Genomic DNA, 18,082 nt, shown 5'->3' with positions numbered 1-18,082 from the left:
GCACCTGATCGATAGCAATCTGACTGACCCCAGAAAGCTTGCAGTGGAGGCGCACCGCTGGGTCAGTATTAGGGTCCACAAGGGTTATGTGGGAGACCCCCCCAAAGGTGGGCAGGGTCCCCAGCAAAAGAGTGGGGAGACATGGGTAAACCGAAGGAGTTCGAAAAAGGGCCCCAAAGTAATCCCCAAGGGAACCAAGGTAAGGGTTCCCAGCCTCCCACTGAGAAGAGACCATGGGTCCCGACAGGTAAGTCTGTTCAGAGGGGTCCCTAGACATGTTTTAGTTGTGGTCAGGTGGATCACTTCCAAGGAAGCCCCAAGTGTCCCAACACGGTGGCCACTGCACCCACTGGTGCACCGCCCTGGGAAATGGCTAGTGTAGCCTTGGGGAGAAGTTGGGTGCCCAATGTGGGTGGGGTCCCACACAGATGTCTCTAGTCTCTTTAAGAGACAGTGAGATGGTCCCTACGCTCACATGCCTGATAACACTAAGAAGTACAGGCAGTGGGTAACAATCAATGGCCATAGTGTGGAGGCTCTGAGAGACACCGGAGTCAGCGTGACAGCTGTCAGGTGTCGGCTTGTGTCTGAAGAGCAGGTGGTCACCAACACATTCTATCCAGTAGTTGCCGCTGACAACTCAGAGTGCCTCTGCAAAGTGGCACATGTTCCTTTTGAGTGGGGTGGGGGTCTCAGGTACCTTGAGAGTAGCTGTGAGGCCAGCCTTGCCTGTTGACTGCCTGCTAGGCAATGATTTGGAGAGCTCCTCTTTGGCGAAGGTGGAGCGGAGGTCTCATTTGGAGATTTTGGGTCTGTCTGAGTGGCCATGCATGACCACTTGGTCGAGGGCCGCTGGTAAGGGCATTCAAGATGACCTGTAGACTGAAAGAGTGGCCAAGGTGCCTGCCGGAAAGAGAAGAGGCAGAGGGGGCGGGAAACCAGCCCCTGAAGTTCCCACTGTCCAGGAGGAGGCAAACCTTGGGGGGATGCCCTGGAGCCTACAGGGGAACAAGTAGCTGAACTAAGGGACCTACCTGAGCTGACCCATTGGCAGCAGAAAGGAGGCCCCTCCAGGGAAGGGTTCAGCTAGGAGCAGAAGAAGTACCCTTCTCTTGTCGGTTTGTGGCAACAGGCTGCAAACCAGGCAGCAGGTGATCAGTCTGGATCACATTGGATTTATTGGGAGAATGGTCTCCTGTATACCGAGCCTAAGGTTGCTGAGCCTGGATCAGCCCATGTGCTGGTGGTACCCCAGAGCTTCAGAGCCTTCCTACTGGGACTGGTTCATGATGTTCCTTTAGCAGGACATTTAGGGCAAAACAAGATCTTTGAGAGGCTTCTCATCCATTTTTACTGGCCCCAAATGTGCAAGAGTTCAGATACTCATTGTAGGACTTGCCAGGCAAGTGGTAAGAGTGAGAGAAAGCACATGGCTCCTCTCCAACCTTTCCCTCTGGTCAGCACCCCTTTGAGAGGGTGGGCATTGACATTGTGGGGCCTCTGGATCCCAAGACAGCCATGGGCAACAGGTTCATCCTGGTCTTGGTGGACCATGCCACCCAGTACCCGGAAGCCATTCCTCTACGGACTGTGACGGCCCCCGTGGTGAGTCGTGCGTTGATGGGGATTTTCTCCCATGTGAGGTTCCCCAGAGAGGTGGTGTCCGACCGTGATACCAACTTTATATCTATGAATATGAAGTCCCTGTGGCAGGAGTGTGCTGTAACCTATAAGTTCACCACTCCTTACCACCCCCAAGGTAATGGGCTGGTTGAGAGATTCAACCGGACCCTGAAGGGCATGATTATGATACTTGGTGAACCCATGAGGCGTAAGTGGGACGTCCTCTTGCCATGCTTTCTGTTTGCTTACAGAGAGGTGCCACATAAGTCCTTAGGGTACAGTCCCTTTGAACTGCTATACAGCCATCCTGTGAGAGGACCTCTGAGTCTGGTGAAAGAAGGCTGGGAGAAAGCTCCCAGTAAACCTCCGCAGGATGTATATAGCTACATGCTGACCTTCAGAAACCAGACTAAGCACTTCAGACTATTCGCTCAGGCGAATCTGGAAGCCAGCCAGGAGGAGATGAAACGTTAGTATGATCAGAATGCCACTCTGATCGAGTTTCAGCCTGGACAAAAAGTGTGGGTCATGGCCCCCGTAGAGCATTGTGTGCTCCAGGATAAATGGACCAGACCATTTGAGGTGGTGGAGCGCAAGAGCAACATCACCTACCTGGTGGGCTTGTAGTCTCCTAGGAACCCTTTGCGGGTCCTACATGTGAACCGCCCGAAGCCCCACTTGGAGAGGTCTGAAGTGGGCATGCTCCTAGCAAAAATGCTGGGGTGGAAGAGGAGATTGAGCCTCTTCCTGACCTCCTGTCTGCAAAGGAGCAAGATGGGTCAGTGGATAATGTGAACCTCTCTACCGCCCTGACCCCTGAGCAGCAGAGTGACTGTCGCCAACTGTTCAGACAGTTTTGACTGTTCTCCCTGACCCCCGGTGTCACCCAGTGGTGCGTCCATGATGTGGACACTGGGGACAGTCCTCCAGTAAAACATAAGATTTACAGAGTGACTGACAGGGTGTCAGAAAACTTACTTGAAGTTTCCCAGGTACTTTACAAGAACAGAATGGTGACTGTTCCCAACGCCTCTCTGAGCTTCCCTCCACACTCCCACTAATAGCTTAGGATAGTATGAAGAATTTCCCAGGGGGGAATGGGGTATGGGACAGAGAAGAGACTTCTATATCTGGTGTCTTCAATAAACCGCTACTTCTAGTTGTTTCTTGTGCAGTTTTCTGTACTAGACACTGTAACACAAAATAAGCACAGTACTACAGTCTAAGTAGAACTTGACATTGAACTGTATTTAGCTAAACCTTTTAAACAACGTCCCCTAGGAGTCCAGACTATTGCTCCTCTTCTTAGTACTGTTGTTCTTTAGATTTGCTTCACTATGGTATGAATAGTGTTGCTAATTCTGTAGAAATATAAACAAATGCTTTAGTATTTAACTTATTTGCTTTTTACTCAATTTTTTTGTTTTACTGATCTAAACTATTAACCTTTTCTTTTCTTTTGCAGGAGGGTCAAAACATACGGGAACTCAACAGGAGCTGTTTACTTTGGTAAGTCTTAAGCGGGAATTTAATATTCTAGTTCGTTGTTTTCTTTAAACTGTTCTTTCAGGTAAGTGTTCAACAGATAATTAGGTTACCGGGAAATTAACACCAGGCGCATGAAACAGAGAATATCTACTAGTTTTTCTCTTAAGGGGACTTGCGTGACTGACTGGAGACCGAGATGACGTAGGAATGGCAGGAATTTGACTGGAGTCTCTGCTATGCCGATTCAAATGGGAAGAAGCCTTTTCCTTCGCTGTGTATTCTGGAAACCCGACGATTAAAAGAATAATAAGCTTCCATCGGAAATATGCTCTAACACCTAACTACGCTGACTCTAACACGGACGTTCAGGCAAGCACTGTTACCACTGTAACGGTCTTGGTGAAGGGCGCACAGCTGAGGGTGAGCGCGAGCCTCAGCTGTGCTTGGGAGCTCGCGCTACCGTAGATAGGCTGAAATGCTAACCACAGTGCTGTCAGCCATCTTTAGGGTATGCTTCCTGACCAGTTCAGTCCAGGACTGGTTATTGTGATTCCGATGGGAACTTGGGTCTTTTACACAATTTCCTCTGTTTTAACCAGTGGTAGCTCCCACTAATTGGCATTTCTTTAGTCTATCATTTGGATTCCTGACACAGAGTCATAGCTTGCATTAAGGAGGAGGTCGCCTAGATGTTACCACTAGGGGTGATTAAGTCATCAAACAGCCCTTGTGCCAGCCCAGTGGTCTTGGTCCCAAAGACGGCCGCACCCGGTGCCACACCAGAATTCCGGTTCTGTGTGGACTAACGAGGGCTCAATTCAGTCACCAGGACTGACGTGCACCCCATCCCCAGAGCTGATGAGCTCATCGATCGGTTGGGGGCTGCCCGGTACCTCAATACGTTTGACTTAACATCTGGTTACTGGCAGATCACCTTGACTGATGGGGCAAGAGAGAGGTCAGCATTCTCCACACCAGATGGGCACTACCAATTCCGGGTGATGCCCTTTAAGATGAAGAATGTCCCTGCCACCTTTCAGAGTTTAGTCAACCAGATGTTGGCTGGGCTGGAAGATTTCAGTGCCACCTACCTGGATGACATTGCAGTGTTCAGTGCCACTTGGGAGGAACACCTGCACCACCTCTGGGAAGTGTTGAAGGCACTGCGGAGGGCAGGCCTCACGATCAAGGCGAGTAAGTGCCAGATCGGGCAGGGTTCTGTGGTATACTTGGGACACCAGGTGGGGGCGGCCAGGTGGTGCCTCCACAGCCCACGATTGATACCATTCTGTCTTGGGAACCCCCAAGACCCAGACAAAGGTGACTGCCTTTTTAGGACTCACAGGGTATTACAGGAGGTTTGTCAAGGGGTATGGCAGCATTATTGCCCGCTTGAGAGAGCTGACTTCCAGTAAGCAGCCCAAGAAAGTGAACTGGGCTGATGCCTGCCAGAAAGCTTGTGATGCCCTGAAATCTGCCATGTGCACGGCACCCGTGCTTCAGGCGCTCAACTTCTCAAGGGAATTCATTGTGAAGACAGATGCTTCAGAGCATGGTGTGAGGGCTGTGCTCTCCCAGCTGAATGAAGAGGGCTTAGACCAACCTGTAGCCTTCATTAGTAGGAGGATACTCCCACAGGAACGAAGGTGGAGTGCGTTTGAGCGTAAGGCATTTGCTTTGGTCTGGTACTGAAGAAGTTGTGCCCAGATGTGTGTGGCATGTCCTGATAGTGAAATACTGCCAATTTCATTTTTCACTATTGTAAGGCTATCAGTTAACATAGGCCAGAATGGGGAGTTTGTTTATAACATCTTATAAACATAACTGACCCTGGGAATAAGATAGGAAAATAAACTTTAGTATGCCTGAACTCAGAATGTTAAACTGCATCTTTTAGTGAGGGTGATTTTTACATTCTGTGTTTGAAAATACCACTTTTAGAAGGTAGGTATTTTCTTGCCTAACAATTCAGTGGGCCTCTGCTATGTTTGTGTATTGCATGTCTGGCTATTGGATGACAGGGGCTGGAGAAGGGCGGTGGCTCCAGAAGTCTGATGAGTCAGGGCTGGGCTGAATGGACCTGGGTTGCCTTTAGTGTAGGGGGGGGGAGATTTTCTTTCACCTGCCTAGGCCTGGTCTGCCTTCAACAATGCTGTCTCCACCTCCTGCCAGGAAGCTGCACCAGTGAGGACAGAACTGGTTTTGGCTGGGTACAGAGACTCTCTGCCTTGAGAGAACTAAGGATTTGTGTGTATAAAAAGTGGGGCCCAGACCCCAGACTTTTAGATCACATGTGGAAAATCACGAGGAAAACTTTACCAAGGAGAAGAGCCGGAGAGCTGAGGAGGAATACTGCCCCTGTGCTGTTTGCTGTCTGGGTTGGGCCTGCAATGGCTGCTTGCTGCCAAGGAAAGGAGAGTAGGACTTTGCTGTTTTACTTTGTCACCTGCTTGAAGAAAAGATCTCCAAGGGCTTGAAATTGAGCTTTCCTCCTGTTCTGAAGTCTCAGGAACACAAAGACTTCACCCCTTCTGTCTCTCTGCATCTGGAACTGCTATTTCAGCTGCTAAAGAAGGAAATTGCAACGCCGACACCGCCGAGCGACGAAGTAACCTGCACCGAAGCGGTGAGCGATGCTCCGATTTGCGACGTAGGGCTGACGCTTGCTGCCATGCCGCATCGACTCTGAAGCTGATTTCATCATCGCGGAGCCGATCCTCGACGTGGGTGATCACTTGACTTCATTGACATCGCGCCAACGTAAGGAACAGAGGCTTTGGCGCCATCGTGATGTCACCTCCCCGACGCAGTAAGTAACAGTTGTCTAACCTCCCCTGTGCTGCAGTAAGGAACAGAGGAGGACGTATGGACAAAGAAGTGGAAGTTAGATGCCGCCATGCCAGCTTGACATGCCAAAAACGAGACTGCGTTGCGTTGCGAGCATTCAGTTGACGAACCGAAAAGGGAGCGCTGGATTTTGCAGCAGATATGAGCCAAAAAAGAGAATTTGAAGAACGACAGTCAACTGGCGGCGTCTATTTGGACAAACATCAATAATGTTGAAGTTACTCCCAGGAAACACCACTCTATGACAATAAAACTTTCTTCAAGGACAATAGTGGAGAAAGGTTCTGATTGAACTCAAACAGAAGAGATCCGTTGATCCAAAAAAAATACGTTTTTTGGTCCTGAGGAGAACCCTAAAGACTAAATATTGGGTTTGAAACGCGCCGACCTTGGTTAATCCTAACAAGTGCATTTGTTATATAAAGAAAGTATCCCTTGTTATTTCTGAATATAGCATGAGTAGTAAGAATTGAATATGTTCAAGTCTTGAAACAGACAGGGAGTCATAAATTCATAGCACTGTTTGGGACATGCCCAAGATATAAGGTTGAAAAAGTTCAAGCAAGGGTGTAGAACCTATCAGGGCAGGTGTGTTTTGTCATTTCCATGTCTTTGAATGTGTGCAATTTTTTTGTCATTAATTGTTACATGTTGTCAGTTATCATTTGTGTGTGTCCAAACGTAATTCTGGAAAAATTGTCTTATATAAATTGTCTCATGTAAAATTTGGATGTGGTGTTTTATATTATTTTATTTGAAAAATTGTACAGTGTTTAAAAAAAAGACTCAAAATTATAAAAGCCTTCCGAAATATGAAATAAAAAAAGATATTTAAACAGAGGTCTCTAGGTTGTATCAAGTTGTTAAAATGCGCCGAAATGGAAAATAAAAAGGAAAATTAATATCAGTATTGGCATTTTGGTTGTTGTTTCCAGCAGTGAGGAACAGAGGCTTCACCTCCCCTGGGGTCGTAAGAAACCGACGCCGCGCCGCGCCAACGAAGCATCACCTCCCTGACGCAGTAAACTGCCTTTGTTTTCATCGTTTCAAAGGTACTGTTCTTTGTGGGCCCGACGCCGCGCACCTTGCGGTCGGTGCCGTACCTTGATATTTTCACTGGTCACGACGTCGTTATAAATCCAAGTGGAGTTATTTGTTGCTACAAGCTTTATTTGAGTGAATAACCTATTTTTAAGGATATTTGGATAACTGTACTGTGGATTTTTGTCGTTTGGTCTTGTTTTGGTTTAGATAAAGATTACTTATTTTTTATTACTCTTTTTGCTTTACTGTTTATCACTTCTACACTCTTGCCTGCTTGAACTATCTTTGACTCTTCTTCTTTTCGACTTGTGATCTCATTAACTTGCTCCTTTGCTAATTTAAACTTTAGGCCTTTGTTTTCATTTGGCCAATTATCTCCCTTCCTTGATAATTTCTTTTTGGGTTCCGCTGAATTGTATTCCACTCTCCAAGCTCTTTTCCTTGATCTCTTCACCTTCGATTCATCTTCACTTTCATCAGTCTCACTTTCTGTGTTTTCAGCTGATTCATTGATAATTAGTTTTACTGTATCAGATTCTTTTCTAGATTCAGGAACTTCTTTACTCTGCAGTTTCACTCTGTTAGGAACATCATCCCTATAGCTGGTACTCGGAATTTCTTCTTCTTCTTCTTCTTCGATTATTTCCAACTTCCCAGTTTTAGAATTTTCGTTCCTGCTTCCAGAGCTTCCAATCTGCTTTTCAATACTCTCCTGATCTTGATCTTGAATCACCACTTCTTCAGCTTCTTTTTCTGCTTCTTGATCTAGTAGATCTTCATAATTTTCATTGTCTTCAGAATCTTGTATCACAATTTCTTCATTCAATGCCTCATTCGCAATTGAATCTTCCAGATGTCGACTTTCTTGTCGATCTTCAGGATCTGAATTTCTTTCAGGATCTTCTTCCGAATCTGAATCAGCAGTTGTATCACCTTCGTCAGGATTCTCAGGTGGTGGTACACGTAAGGTATGACTAGCATGAATCCATCTTTTCAATCCCTTAACCTTTACTGCATTTGTTGTGACTAGTATCACCTGTCTTGCCTTCTGCCACCTTGGTACTAGGCAGTTTCTTCTTCGGTGAACCTTTGTCCTCACCCAATCTCCAGGTAACAGATCATGTGCTTGTTCTTTCTCTTTTATAATTACTTCAGTTCCCACCTGATGGAACACAGAAGTCACCACATCAGATAGATTTTTACAGTAATCCATTATGATGCTATCATTAATGCTCAACAGTTTATCAACTGGAACAAATGCTTGCCTCGTGACCCTACCCATTAAGATCTCATGAGGGCTCAAACCTGTTTTTCTATCTGGAATGCTTCTCAAAGACATCAAAAAGAGTGGAAGCGCATCAGTCCACTTCATTCCTGTAGCTAAACACATTTTTGCTATTCTATTTTTTATTCTACCATTCATTTGCTCAACCACACCTGATGCTTCTGGTCTGTAAGCACAGTGTAACTTTTGTTTTATGTCTAGAGCTTCACAAACCAATTGTAGCAATCTGTTTTCAAAATGTTTTCCACGATCTGTCTCGACAGTTACAGGAAAACCATACCTTGGTATGATTTCTCTCAAAAGCAATTTTGCCACAGTAATTGAATCATTGCGGCGTATTGGAAATGCTTCCACCCATCTTGAAAACAAACAGACTATCACCAAAACATATCTGAGTTTTTTGTGAGGTGGCATGCAAATGAAATCAAGCTGTAATCTGGTAAATGGACCACCCTCCCGTCCTATGGTTCCCATGCTTACAACAGTTTTTCTGTTTGGGTTAATCTGTTGGCAGATTAGGCACCTCTGACAAACGGATTCTGCAATTATTCTGAATTTTGGATTGTACCATGTTTGCCTAAATAATCTGATCATTGAATCTCTGCCAATATGTCCTGGACCATGATACATGTGTGCCATGTCAGAAATCATGCTGTCTGGCATTACTGGTCTGTCATCTTTGTAAACCCAAATCTCATCTTCTTCTCTCTGTCTACAACCTGCTTTTAACCATATGTTTTTCTCGTCATCATCTGCCTCATCTTGCAACTGTTTTACTCCCTGCCAAGTTTCAACTACAGATGTTAGCATAAGTGAGTTCAAAACATGTTCATTTGCTTTTCCCCGATTAATTGCCATATTTTCTTTAGCACAGAATTTTGCTATTGTGTCAGCATATGAATTTCCTTTTGTTATGTAATCCTCTCCTTTTTTATGTGCTGTACATTTTACAACTGAAATTTTCTCTGGCAACTGAATTCCTTCGATTAATCTCTTAATCAACTGTGCATTTCTAATTGGTGATCCCACATAAGTTAAATAACCTCTTTGTGACCAGAGTTGGCCATAGTCATGGACTACGCCATATCCATACTGACTATCAGTCACTATGGTTACTTTTAGCTCTTTTCCCAATTCACATGCAAAAATCAAAGCAATCAATTCTGCTACTTGAGCTGAACGAATTCCTTTGAGACAAGAGGCTTCAATTACGTCTGCAACTGTGCAAACTGAATATGCTGCATTCAGAACACCTTCTTCTGTTCTCAAGCATGAACCATCAACAAACAAAACATAATCAGATTCAGCTAATGGGACATCTTTTATGTCCTGTCTGGGTCTTGTGCAATATTCTAATACATCCAGGCATTCATGATCAACAGCAGCTTCATCTCTGATTTCTGTTTCAGTACCATCAGGTAACAATGTAGAAGGATTTAAATTCACACATCTCGCAATCGAAACATTATCTGAGCCAAGGATAACCTTTTCATATTTTGTTAGCCTACTGTTTGTCAAATGTTGTGTTCTGCTTCTTGTGAGGAGAATATCAACTGAGTGTGGTACATATACTTTTACAGGATTTCCCATTATTATTCCTTCACTTTGTTCCAGACTTACACTGGTTGCGGCTACTGCTTTTAAGCAACCTGGTAATGCTTTTGCAACTGGGTCAAGAACAGCTGAGAAATATGCTATTGGCTTTCTCAGTCTTCCATGTCTTTGAATCAGAACTGATAATGCACATCCTTCTCTTTCACGGCAATACAGCTCAAACTCCTTCTCGTAGTCAGGCATTCCCAATGCTGGAGCTTCACACAAACTTCTTTTTAACGGTTCAAAAGCTTCTAACTCAGTTTCTGTTAGGCTGATTGGGTCTTTTATGTCTGCTTTTGTCAATCTCTGCAGTGGTTTTGCAATTACAGAAAATCCACTAATCCATTGGCGACAATAACCAACCATTCCCAGAAACATTCTAACCTGTCTCTGTGTTTTTGGAGGTTGCATTGCTTGAATCATTTTTATTCTCTCTGTTGTCACCTGTCTGACTCCTTTTGCAATTCTGTGACCAAGATAATTTACTTCTTGTTTGCAAAACTGTAATTTTGCAGGAGATACTTTATGTCCCTCATCTGTCAGATGATTTAAAAGAGTAATGGTATCCGTTACACAATTATCTCTTGTTTTTGCAGCCACAAGGAGATCATCAATATATTGCACTAACGTAGATTTTCCAGGCAAATCTAGATTTTCCAAGGATTTCTTTAGCAACTGATTAAAAATAGATGTACTTTCAGCATACCCTTGAGGGATACGACACCATGCTAATATACGCTCTTTGAACCTGAATGCAAAAATGTGTTGGCTTTCTGGATGCAATGGAACAGTAAAAAATGCATTACATAAATCTATAACTGTGTACCATTCTGCATCATGCGGAATCTGATATAAAATTACCGCTGGGTTTGGCACAACTGGGCAACATGGAACAACAATTTTGTTAACTTTTCTCAGGTCTTGAACAATCCTGAAAGTACCGTTTGGCTTTTTAATTCCCATAATCTGTGAATTACATAGGCTGCTCTCAATTTCTTTTAGAACATCTTGTTTTATGAATTTTTCTATTACAGGAATAATTCCTTCAATCACTTCTGCTTTCATTTTATACTGAGGAATGTTTGGATAATCTGCTCCTTGTTTTACTGATATTTTTACTGGGTCTACATTTTTCATCAAACCCATTTCATCTCCAGTGAAATCCCAAATTTTAACATTCACTGTGTCTTTTATTTCTTCAGGTAAAATATTTTTATCAAACACAGGAAATAATTTGCTTTCTTCTGCCTCAACCATTGACATTGTTAATTTGTAAAGGCCATCTTCTTCTGGTGTTTGTAGCTCAATACCATCCGGTGAGCAATATATTTTACAGTTCATCTTACAGAGAATATCCCTACCTAAAAGATTTACAGGACTGCTATCACAAACTATGAATCTATGCATGTCTTTAAATTTACCTATTTCAACTTCAACTGGTTCAGTCAAATCTGTTTTAACCACTTGGATGCTAAGGTACATCCACCTCTTCCCATTGACTTTCCATTGAAACCAATGGAAACTCCATGACGAGCTGGGCTCGTCATGAGCGTCGAAGGGGTTAATTTGCTGATTAGCTACACGTACTACTTGGATCTTGTCCCCGGAGAGAGGCAGGTTTTCTATTTCCACTGATCTAACAGTAGAACGGGTAGCACCTGTGTTCACTAGGAAAGTAATTTCTACATCATTTACTTTACCATTTACAAATGGACCAGATTGATCTACCTCAAGAGTGGCTCCAAGCACACACGCTTCCTCCTCTCTCGGGCACCGTCAGAAATAATCATCAGACTCACTCCCACCATCTTCTTTCAACCAATATTGTTGTGACACATTTGACACGTTCACTTTCGGCGATCTGTTTACCTGTTCACCTCCGGTGAATCCTGTTTCTGCACTGTATCTCTGCACATTTACACAGTTTGGAAGTGGCGGTTGTGGTATCTGACTTTGCTGATTCACTACCTGTCGCTGTAGCTGTTGCTGCAGATTTATCTCATTCTGCATCTGTGGATTTAATGATGTATTTTTAAAAATTCTGGACGGATTCTTACAATCGCGCTTCCAGTGTCCAATTTCGCCACAATTAAAACATCGGAGTTTCTGTTTAACTCTTCTATATTGTCACGTCCGCACTCCGCAGAATCCGTGTGCAGAAGAAATGCTCCACCTCCGGACCTCCCAAACACCCTGAATATAAATATCACAGGGTGTTCAGGTGATACGGTGAGGGAAAAACCCCAAAAGGGGAAAAAACCCAAAAGTAAAGAATAGAAGGGAGGGCCAGCAGTGGACAAGAAGCTGCAACAGAAATACACAAGGATTAGTAACGATATAAAGTCTACTCTCAATACATTCTCGCTAAGCGCATGGTAACCTGGTTCACCTGATATGTACAATGACAGCCCCTTCATTCAGCAATAACGTCTTCTATTCCTCCTGCTCCTGCACACAACACAAGAAGCACAATATGTATAAAGCAAATGAACAAATGGCATCCTAAATACTTGCTGTCACTTAGATACATACCCCACAAGCATAAGCTAACTCCTAAAAGGAATATTCTCAAAAGTCCCAGTGAGACCTTCGTAACTTTGTCAATAGAACTTAAAGTAAATTGCAGATTCCAACTCTGCGAAGGAAATAAAACCCGGATCCAGATAAAGTCTCTAGTTCCCAAAGAAAACCTAAACACGGTATGCTGTAGTTAAATCCACTACCAACATCCGCTTTAGTACTTGTAATCCAATAAGGGGAGTTCCATTTCATGACACACGATATCAATTCGTGCCGGCATTGCGAAGGCAACCCCCCCTGCAATCCGTCACTTGCACGTTACTTGACGTTATCTGCAACCCCCAGCCAGAGGTCGCGTCGCAGTACAGAGCACAGAAGTAAATGACAGCTTAACTCTAGTAAGCCGACCACCTCGCAGCCGCGAGGTTCAAAAATAGACGCGAGCAGATTGCTCAAAACAAAGTCAGAGTAGATCAAACATGCGCGAACGCGCAAGTACTTTACCCGGCTTCACCCTTATCAGCAGCAAAGTTAGAACATCTGAGTTCTCACGGGCGATGGCTTAAGGAAACGTCCTGGAAAGCATACAGCCAGACGGAAAGGCTCCAACAAACAAAACAAAATCACGAGCACCTGAACATGGGTCTCATCCGGCTTCGCAAAGGATCATGATCACAGTAGTTCTAGACTCACTGACCATGGGAGTTGTAGTTCAGGTAGGCGCAACATGTATTAGATCCTGACATATATTACCCATCATTTTTGGTTTATTATAATTACCTTCATATTTTCCTTGATTCTGGTCAGCATTTTTATTTCCCAAAGTTGCTAATTGCTGTTCAGCCACTTTTACCTGTGAACACTTAGCTTTTTCTTTTAACTTCTTTTGTTTAGCATCTATTTCATCACTGCAGTATTTTGCTTTTCTCAGGATCTCATCTACTGAATTTGATTGCCAACCAACTATTCCAGTTCTTATCATTTCACCAATTTCAGGTCTCAAGCCATATACAAATCTGTAAATAAAATGGCTCATATCATTTTCACTTAAATTTTCATAACCACTGTATTGTTTGAAAACCAGCAGTAATCTTTCATAAAATGAATGTACTGATTATTTTGGCTCTTGGGTAGTTCTGTCTATTTTAACCCAATCTATCTCTTTTGGGGGAATCTTATTTTTCAGAAATACAATCACCTTATCATACATTCTCATTACCTCTTTTGAAGGAGCACCTGTTATTCTATTTCGAGCAAATTCTTCCTTGGGCCAATCTACAGAGATTTTGCACTCCGCCCAAAGATCTGATGGGACAACTATGTCAAAGAAACCATCAAGATCAACCCACAAAACTTTTGAAACTTTCACAAATCTGTCTACCTGTCGATACCATTCTACAGGCTTTTCTCTTAAACGAGGAAAATCATTTGTGAACATTAAAATGTCCTGTCTTGTCCATGGAACATGCACGTACCCTCCTCCTGGTATTTCTCTCATTGGAAGTTAATTTACCACTTCCTCTTTTTCTTTCTCTTCTCTGACAGGAAAAGCTGAGCTTGTTCTGTCTTCCTCTCTTTTCTTTGTCCATTTCACTCTCCATTTGGCTTAATCACCCCATTTTCTCAAGACCACAATTAAGTCTTTTATATGAATTATTCTTCCTGAGGTATTCATGTTTTCAATGTCTTTTCAGAAAAATCCACCCTGTAATGTTTCTGCATATTCTTTTGCTTATTCAAATCCACTTCTAATTCAGCAGCCATCTCCTCTAATTGATCATATTTGATTTTCGTTTTCCATGTTATGCTTTTGCAAATAAACAATAATTCATCATCCTGATACAGCTTCAAACTGTCAGTTCCAATCGTTCCAATTATTAATTCCTCAATATCTGCTTTCAATTTTGGAACATCAAGTAGTTTACATTCAGGAGTTTGTGTTAAATCTATTTTATTCGGACTCTTTTCTGGACTTCCAGAGTCCGATTCTGCACCAGATGGAGTTTTACTTGTCAAACTCTGATTAAAAGTTAAGTCAGGCATCATTAATTTTTCTCGATGAATCTCAGACAAATCTGAATAAAATGTTTCAGTCACTCTCTGTATTTCTGAATTTAGTGGAACAGTTAAAGCTGAATGTCTAATTTCTTTCTGATCAAATACTGGAAGAACAGGTCCGATTGTTACAGGTACTGTTACTGCTTCCATACTTTTAGTTAACTGCTGTATTAATTCATTCGTAGAACGAATATTTTCTGAAGTACTTGGTAATTCCTCATATCTTTCTGTTCTTTTACCATTTGGGGTTACATTTCTCTGAACTGGGGTTACATTATTATGAACTGGAGTTTCATTTCTATGGACTGGTGTTTCAGCATAATTTCTATTTTCACCAGATAAATTTGAACTACATCTTGTTTCTACTCTTTCAGGTGTTTTTCCATGATCATGATTTGTTTTAGGAGAAACCTCCTCAATAATTTCTCTGGGAGGAGCACTAGGAGATGTCCAAGTACAAACTGGTTGATAAGGTGGCGGTTTTCTAGTATAGATTTCTTCTAATACCGGATCTTCTAAATCATTTTCTTCATTATTTCTATTTGTCTTTTTGGTACACTTTTGTCCAGTTACCTCATCAATTAGTCTCACTGGGTACAAACCATCACACATGTCTGCACTTCTCCATCGACGCATTCTATCCTGATGTGTTTCTCTATTTAGATCTAATCCTCCTCTCCTTGATACTCCTCTACTTTCTCGTTGTAACTCAAACATTTCATCCTCCCATTCAACTAGAGCTTCAAATTGAGTAGGTCTAGGCTTTGGTACAAGTTTCATCATTTTTTCTCTTACGTTTTTCAAAACTGCCATGTTAAAAGATCCATCTTCCGGCCATGCTAACACACCATCATTTTTAGTATATTCCATCCAATTCTCAATCCAAAGACAAGTATGATAACCATATTCACCCATCATATACACTGCAGGTGTTTTGTACTTATGAATTAATTTTCCACCTCGCGTTGCAATTTTCTTGTCAGGTTTAAGTTTATTTTTCAATTTCTGAAACCATGAAAGCTTCTTTTTCTCTTTCATTAAATAATAATCCATGTTTTAAAACGATTTCCCTTACTTCGGAAAAGATTGTAATTACTTCCGTGTTATTTTGCAACACCAACCAATCCGTGCGTGAAACTCACCAACAAGCCAATCAGGATAAGCTACGTCAGTATTCTTGCTCAACCAATAGAATTGCTATTTTTCAGGATAAGCCAATCAGCTGTAAGCTTGCCTTAGTCACGTGAACCAATCAGTGCGCGAACACTGTGACGTATGTTAGCCAATCACAGCGCGACTCTCGTGACGTATGCAGCTGCTGTGGCTTCTCTGTCTCTCACTCCGCTCCTTAAACTGACACCTCCTTTACAATTTTAAAGCGCCATATTTACAAACCCTTCAACTGAATTCTGTTAATAACTTCACAAATAACAAACCATTTGCCTGTTTCACTAAATAAAATGATAGCTTTCCCAATCATTCAGGTATTTTTTTGCGTAAAAATGGACGACGCTATTTTCACAGAATATTTAGTTTCGTCGATAAAGTAAGGCTACTCTACCCTTCTAGCAGGTAATAACGAACTCGTTTCCTTCTGAATGCACATACAGTGATGTTTTACACCTCCTTAGAGACAATTCAGAGTTTAACTCGATCAAATATTAAAAAATTCATCTACGCACATCCATACGGAAAAATCCCTAACCACACATACATGAAATCTTTAGTAGGACTCTAACCCACCAATAGAATTCCTCACTCGCCAGTAAGATAGACAACGCTTCCTTACCCTTCACTCAAGCTTAGATAAATTCTACTACTCTTTTCACAGTGAGTTTTAAAACAGGCTCCAAGTCCCCATACTCGAAAGATACGATTTCTTAGTCAATCCTCACTATGCATTTTACCTTACACACCTAAAATCCCTAAACTTGTGTTGTACATTCACAACACTAGTGATATACGACGACACCACTATTTGAAACAGAACAAATGCACTGTGTAACTTCACCTGTCACACTTCTCTTGCCAGCATAACTAGGAATTTTCACACTGCTGGAAAAAACCTTTCGACTACATATAACAACCGAACAAACTTAACAATCTTGACATGTGTTAGACATCGATCCTATGTATTTACCATGTAACATGTCAGTTACCATAGTAACCGAACTCTGCTACCAAGTTATTGATCCAGCGCTCCTATTGAAAAACAGTCTCAATAACGCTACCTATCTCCACAATACTCACCATTAATCATGACTCACTAATAACGGCCCATAACACCAATGAGACAATTTTTGAGCAACTGAATCAGGTGGCCTGATTAATAAAATCCATTCACATTTTATCTACATATTATATACATCTGCAGTTTAAATTATTTTAACCATGATTCAAACATAAATCATTTTTAATCAAGCCACTATGGCGATTGAATCAACTGATGGTAACTAGATCATGAATAAACAAGACCAGCTTGTCATTTCAAATCTATTTATTAATTTTATTATCATAAAGAAAAAGCATTTACGTTTAGAAATCTTTATTAAATAAGCAATCATGAAAGCAGCATTTTAATGAGGAAATGAATTAATAAACTGACGTTTTAAAGCAAGTTCAGAAAACATGAATTAAAGCAGAATAACAGTTTCCATTCCCTAAATCTATTTCCCTGTCTGATTCTTTCTGCACCTAGAAAGGAAAAATCATTTAAAGTCTGCTGTCCTTACGTGCGCCAAAAGTCCGACAGCATCTCACGTCAATCAGGAGTCTGAAAGAAGAGAGTTTTTTCTCCGCTCCAAGCGTCAGGTTTTATACCTTTTTTTCTAGCTAAACTCACTACAAATTACATCTTTTCATGAAAATCCAGGCTTCTCATTGGCTGTACAATGTCAGTCCACGATAAAATGCCAAATCACGTCAGTCACTTGATCTAGCTCAGGCTTTTTCATAAGCCCTATTGTCTCACAAAAGGACGTCTTCCGACTTCCTCAGAAAAGAAACATTTTCTCCGAGCTTTAAACTTCAACTTCCTAGCCTTGGCAGTCATAACAAGTTCCTGTCCTTGAGCCCTTTTCTCCAAGAGAGAGCATGTTCAGCAAAACCAAAGAACCTTTTCAAATATTGCTGTTAACGTGGTAAAAATCTCCACTGCTGCGCATGTGCAAGGCTCCACTCTGGACAAGCTTTCGGAACTGCAGCTCTGTCAGCCATTTTCTAAGCGATCTTTAGGCCTCACTTTGGAAACTATTGTTAAACAAACACAAGACATCAATTAATTAAAGAATAAAAACCCATTATGTTACCCACCCCCTTTGCTAATTAATCCCGTTAATTATGTTACCTAGCTGAAGCACGAATAAGCAGCTTTATATCTACCATTCCTTTAGGAACTGCAAAAACTCTTTTATGCGTTTTGACACAGAAAAGACATAACATAAGCACACAAAGTAAGCACATGCCATTAATTAAACAGCCGCATTTAATACTGACAAAGACAATAAACAAGGTTAGTTTATTATTTTTCTTTTGCGTTTGCGACATGAAAGCACATTAGTTATCCCACGTGTAGTAATGCAAAAACTCTTATACTATATTGATTAATATTTTCACCACAAA

Source organism: Lissotriton helveticus, chromosome 2_1, assembly GCF_964261635.1.
Source record: "Lissotriton helveticus chromosome 2_1, aLisHel1.1, whole genome shotgun sequence".
NCBI classification, from domain to species: Eukaryota; Metazoa; Chordata; class Amphibia; order Caudata; family Salamandridae; genus Lissotriton; species Lissotriton helveticus.
This window is presented reverse-complemented; position numbering follows the sequence as displayed.